The sequence below is a fragment of the Pteropus alecto genome, unplaced genomic scaffold, assembly GCF_000325575.1.
Source record: "Pteropus alecto unplaced genomic scaffold, ASM32557v1 scaffold105, whole genome shotgun sequence".
Classification (NCBI taxonomy): domain Eukaryota; kingdom Metazoa; phylum Chordata; class Mammalia; order Chiroptera; family Pteropodidae; genus Pteropus; species Pteropus alecto.
Window position 1 is genome coordinate 5,810,116 of NW_006436294.1, and position 6,519 is coordinate 5,816,634.

Consider the following 6,519-nt stretch of genomic DNA (forward strand, 5'->3'; position numbering starts at 1 on the left):
TGAAGACGCAGCTGCTGAGGCTTTGTCCTCTGGGAGATCCTGGGTCTGCTGCATAATTCACGGGGAGCCCCGAGTGTGAAGTGCCAGAACGAGGAGGAGGAGCCACAGACACACTGGAGAGCACTGAGCACAGCACGGGTGCCCAGAATCCCCCGCGTGTGTGGCACAGGCGCGGCCGGCGGGGAACCACTCCGAGCCCAGCCTCGCCCGAAGCCCAGCTCTCCACCCGTTAACTCGCTTCCCGTCACTGGTCCTGCAGGAGGAGCTGAGCGGCTGTGACAGCAGATACGCAGTGGACAGATGTCAGAGGGGAGAGAGGACGGGAGGCCTGAAGCCCAGCGGAGCCCACTGGCAGGGTGCCCGGCGGGTGCTTGTCCCCTGGCCGACCGCCCTGCCCACGGGCTCCCTGTGGCGCCCTCCACCTCTGCTGACCAAACGAAAGCCTGAGTGGCAATAGCTGCAGAGGTGGTGGCCTGTGGGACGACTTGACCGAGACGCCCCCAGGCCGGCGCGAGATGAACCAGCGGCCGCGGCTCAGGCGGCGGGCTCAGCAGGGACCTCGCCCCAGATGCCCACCCTGCACCAGGGGCTGCAACCCGGCCAGGCTCCCCGCCCCCAGGGTCCTCCCACGCCTTCCCCATCCATCAAGGGGAAGTGCAGGTTCTTCCTTCTGGCAAGGACGCCCGACGCCCTGGCCTGTGTCCCCTCCCCGGCCAGGCCAGCGGGCACGGCCACTTTTCCCCCTGCGGCAACGAAGCCCTCAGTTTTGTTCTGAATGGGTTTCTCGCTGCTTCTGTAAATGCCAGTCCTGCCTCCACAGTGGGGGCGAAACCCTTAGGAACGGCAGGCCGAGCCCTTTCTCACCCAGGCCCCCTGGACGGTGATGGCTGAAAGGGACCTGGGCCGTGCTGGGGGGAGGTGACTCGTCCATGGCAGCGGCCAGCCCGGCCCCTCAGCACTAGTGATGGGTCTGGCTTCCCGACTAGAGTGAGTTCTGAGGACCGGGCTCCCGGGCCGGAGAGGCTAGCACGGTGTCCGCCAATGCCTCCACTCGTGTGCTTAGAAATTCCATTTTTAGAACCACGTCTCAATCAGTGAAAGGGAAACACGGTGAATGAGTAATCAGCTTCCTGTGTGAGTCACAGGCCATAGCAACCAGGAAGTCACGGTGTTCTCAGCGGACGCCCTGGGAGGCGAGCTTGTTATTACTGGTCCTCACGTGGCTGGGCTGTCACCGGCTTTTCACAGGAGGGTCACGGAGCAGGGCTGTGTGACACCTGCCCCCACGCGCCATCTCTTGGCCGCGCCCTCACAGAGGGACACTGTCGTCCCGGCACCCCTGAGTAAGGGAAGGAGACGAGGGCAGAGCTGGCACACAGGACAAGGAACCGAGGTGACTAGAAAAGTGAGGGTGTGCCGGAGGGTCTCAGACGGGCGGGGCTGCAGCCGCTCAGCGCCCGCCCACACACTCCTGCAGGGCGGCCCACTGCCAGCGGCAACCCTGCTGACGATGCTCCCCAGGGAGTTCTGATTATGTCCAACTTACTTCAGGGTGGCGGGGCAAAACAGACTCGGCTGCTTCGTGGAGACAGGAAGGGAGGGAGGGCAGGGCAGGCTGTGGCTGCCAGGTGCTGGGGACTCCCCCAGCCGGGCCACCTAGGGACTTCTGAAAGGTGGCCCAGGGGCACCAAGAGCCTATGAGGGCCACAGCCCATCGGGGAAGCTGGCACCTGACAGGCGGGTCCGGCCTTAAGCGCGGCCCAGTCTCAGACTTGCCAGGAGTGACGCTCTGACCCCGCAGTGAAGTCTGTGGCTCAGGACACAGAGACACGGCCTGAAACCACACACCAGCTGTCTTGTCTCCCGCCCGGAACCGGGAGGCCCAGCCCACAGCAGGGGCAGCGCTCGGAGGGCTGGGAAGGTAGCCTGGCCCCTTCCAGACACCTCTCGTGCACACCATCTCGTCACCACCACCGACGTCCCATCACCGACGTCCCGGAAGCACGGGGGAGGGGCTCGCTGGACACCTGCAGGCCGCCTCAGCGGCACCCGCGGGTCACCAAGGCGCCTGCTTCTGCCTGTGGCGGCGGGCAGACTGGCGGCCGCGCTCACTCGAGGTATGTAGAGCCCTCTCATCGTCGAAGCACACGCTTACTGCAAAGCTCACACCTGCCACACGGAACACGGAGAAAGCGACATCGCCTCTCACGCCACCTCTCGGGGATTGCCCATTAAAATGCCGGGCTCTCCCCGCGTGCACCGTGACGCGCACGTGTGCCGTGGGGTCGCCCGGGTTCACACTCGCTTCCTGCCGCAGCGTACGCTGTGCACATGCGTCTCAAAACGCATCGTCGATGACTGTGCGACTTGCTGAGTCACCTGCCGATGCCATTTCGGCGGCTTCCTAATTTTCTCTTTAGAAAATAAACGCTGTGCTGAGTACGAGCACCTGTGCCCGCGTCCTGGGAGGGACAGCGTGGGTCAGCCCGAGGCTCTCGGCGCATGGGGGCCAGTGTCCGTGGCCAGCCAGGGCCCCTACGCCCGCCCCGGCCCCGCCACCGGCCTCCCACTGGCCCCCGGGGCCGACCCACCGCCCCCGTGCTGTGCACCTTCTCACCGCCACCTGCCAGGCCCACCCGTCCACCCACACACTGAACACGGCGCTCAAGACACCACGTCTGCCCGTCTGCCCCAGCCGCATCGTCCTCCAGGGTCTCAGCCTCCAGACCAGCTGGCCGACTGGCTGACCTGCTAGGTCTGACCCCAGGCCGGCCAGCGCTGGTCCAGGCCCTGTACCGACCCTGCCCCTGAAGAGCTCAGGGTCCGAGAGGCAGCTGGGTGCCGGCACGAGCAGGCACGGGACAAGGGTCCTGAGTCCCGACCCCCGGCCTCAAAATCTGTGGGACAGAAGCTTACAGTGCCTCCCAGATGCTGGCAAGCCCCGCCCACCACAGAGCCAAGGAGAAGGACACGACGTGCCCTGCCTTCTCCTCTGCCTCCCTGCTGCCCTGCCCAGCACGTCAGCAGCCTCCGAGCCACCGCGGGCTCTCATTTCAAGGCTGGGCTTGGGGACTGGCCTCTCTTGATGCCCCCATACAGCAAACCAGCCTTGGCGTGTGCTGGGTCCCATAGACCGCAATGCTGGGTTTTGGTCACCTGCCCAGTGTCCAAGTGACTACACGGGGTGTGCCTTCCAGGGCGGGGAGGGGACTACCTGTCCGCATCTGTCGCTCCCACCCTGGCCATCCCAGCCGCCCACTGCAAGGACCCGGGAGCCGCTGCGTGGGGAGACCAAGCCCCGCGGTGATCAGATGCTGCTCCCGCTTCTCGGCCTGCCTCCCATGCCCCACCCCTACTGTGCTGGTTTCACCAGGGTCATGTGACCGTCCTTTCTGACGTGCTAATGGCCCTTGGGAAACAAGTGACCCCACGGCCTGTCTCTGCCTCAGGGGGCACGACACGCAAATTCGGCAGGTGAGTCTGGAGTTCACGGTGTTGCTGCCAAGACAGAGCCATAGTCCATCCTCCGTCCCACCCTCCACCGCGGCCCTCACCTGGGCAGCTGGTCTGGCTTCCTGAGGCACAAATCCGGTCACCGCGTGTCCCAGGACCAGTCCTGACCAGGCAATGGCCCTAGTGTCAAAGTGCCCCGCCCACCGCCCTGAGGGTGGTGGTGGCGGTCCCCTACGTACCTGTGAGGCAGGAGATCTTAACCTGGGACCCATGCAGAGCTCAGGGGGCTGCGACCTTGGACTAACCTCTAAGGGAAACGTAGCAGTGTTCGCAAACCCTGTGACCCGTGGAAAACAGGCGACTCTCACGGCGCGGGACAGCGGCACGGACACCGCGAAGTACACTGTAAACGCACCGCTATTTCAAAAGTGCATTTATTAGACCTCTGCTGTCCCTTGTTCTTAAATGTGATGAGGACGCCTTTTCAGCGCTTGTCACCCGTTTGTTTGGTGTTTCTGTGACGGTGTCTCGACAGGGACCAGGCTCGTCATCCTATGCATTTTGTTCTGTGCCTTAAAAATACTCTGGAAAGGTTCCAACCATAAGCTTCGCTAGACAGACAGAGGGGTTCGTGACCCCACAACGCCTGCTCTCCATGGACCCAGGGGCCTGGTCTCGGAGCAGAGGAGATGAGGCCTCAGCCGCTGGTAACGTCACACGGCCTCCCTGGTTCCTGTGGCCGCCGGGAGGTGGGCGGGCCAGGAGGGACAGCCCCGCAGACAGCACCACGCCTGGCAGTTCCGATGCTGGGGCTTCTGTCTCCATGGCCGCCCTGCGAACGCCCGGCCCTAATGTGATGTGAGCTCACGATGTACCAGCTGCCATGACAACCGGCTCTCCAGACTCGCCTACCACGCAGGCTCGGAGTCAGGACTCGGAAGCCAGACATCTTGATAAGGCCTGTGACGGCATCGCCTGCTGCTTCAACCGTCCCAGCCCCACGGGAAGAGAGCGGCGGTCACGGGCACGCCCGCCGCCACCCAGCGTGGGCAGCGAGCAGACGAGCACAGCTGTCCAGGGACGCTTCCCCGCTGCTGGTCCCTCAACACTTAGCACATGGAAATGAATTTTAAAAAGCTGCGTGACACGTGAGGCCAGGCGCACGGACCTGGAACCTAACGGGCAGACGACAGCCCCCACCGGCCGGCCTCTTACTGCAACTGCCATCATGTGTCCCTGTGCGACCAGCCAGGCGCCAGCCCGTGCCATCAGGCAAGACGACAGCCTTGACCACAGGTGACACGTACTATGCACTAAATCACAGAACTGGGAGCCGGAAGTCACCTTGGAAACCGGGGGTGTGTGTGGGGGGGAGTGACTCGCCCTTCCCCCTCCAACCTGCTCTGAGTCATCGACTGCGAGCCCGGCTGTAGGCGGGTGCTGGGGACACGCCACCACCGAGACAGGGCTGGGGGCTCAGCCGGGGGAAGGCAGCACTCAGACTTCCTAGAAGGGCAGAATGCCCGCTTCCTGTCGCCACCCCCAACCCGACCGCTCCTTCCACCACGTCTCATGATGAGTTCTGTGACCTTCGAAAACAAAAGCTCTGTGTGACTTAAATGTTCCTTAAGAAAAATCTAAACCACAGTCGTTAAATAAACGAACAGCCTGGCTCTGAAGTGAGCGGCTCTGGTGACCGCAAGGGGCCTGAAGGCTCCGTATGTCACTGGCGGCTCTGCTGCCACCGGCTCGCTGGGGGTCTGGGTAGGAGCGCGAGGCTCTCCTGCAGGACGTGAGCCCGGCCCACCAGCGCCCAGTCTCAGCGGGACCAGGACGATGTACCACCCCAATACCACGAGGCCGCTGCCGAGCCTCGCACCTCGGCGCGGGCATCCGTTCACAACTGTGCGTCCAGTTTCCTCCTAGAGTCATTTCTATTCTCTTGGGCAAAAGACAGTGACAGAAACAGCTCAGGGCGGGTCACCCAGCCACTCCTGGTGGGGACGTCAGCTCCTTTAGGCTTCTGGACGTCCCCGTGAGGAAGACTGGGAGGCTCTGGGGTCGATGACTCGTCAGGGTCCCTTGGCCGGGCGGTGGCTGGGCAGGGCCGCCACCCAGGTGTGTGTCTCCCGCACTGGCCTTCGCCATGTGCTGCAGGGGACAGACGAGGAAGCAGGTGCTGTGTGACTGGCACCTTCCTGCGAAAACCAGGACACGTGGCTGCCGCTCACGGGACCCACGTGCTGCCTACACAAGCAGGTCCGGCGGACGGCCACCGAGTTGGCTGGACCGTGCGTCCAACACACTCGCAGCAGCCTGTGTTGAAATGACCGCAGGCCCCTCCCACGCAGCACGCAGCACGCAGCACGCAGCACGCAGCACGCAGCACGCAGCACGCAGCACGCAGCACGCAGCACGCAGCACGCAGCACGCAGCACGCAGCACGCAGCACGCAGCACGCAGCACGCAGCACGCAGCACGCAGCACGCAGCACGCAGCACGCAGCACGCAGCACGCAGCACGCAGCACGCAGCACGCAGCACGCAGCACGCAGCACGCAGCACGCAGCACGCAGCACGCAGCACGCAGCACGCAGCACGCAGCACGCAGCACGCAGCACGCAGCACGCAGCACGCAGCACGCAGCACGCAGCACGCAGCACGCAGCACGCAGCACGCAGCACGCAGCACGCAGCACGCAGCACGCAGCACGCAGCACGCAGCACGCAGCACGCAGCACGCAGCACGCAGCACGCAGCACGCAGCACGCAGCACGCAGCACGCAGCACGCAGCACGCAGCACGCAGCACGCAGCACGCAGCACGCAGCACGCAGCACGCAGCACGCAGCACGCAGCACGCAGCACGCAGCACGCAGCACGCAGCACGCAGCACGCAGCACGCAGCACGCAGCACGCAGCACGCAGCACGCAGCACGCAGCACGCAGCACGCAGCACGCAGCACGCAGCACGCAGCACGCAGCACGCAGGCGGGAGCACCTGCTCCGCCGGCTGCAGGTACCAGAGACCCGCGCAGTCCACGGAGCCGCAGCGCTCGACCCGGGCAG

General features: G+C 64.7%; 1 protein-coding gene across 2 annotated transcripts in view; it reads right to left on the reverse strand.

The window, feature by feature from the left end:
* Positions 1–6,519, reverse strand: part of AGO2 (argonaute 2, RISC catalytic component) — a 53,024-nt gene that overhangs the window by 45,643 nt on the left and 862 nt on the right. The window lies entirely within an intron of this gene.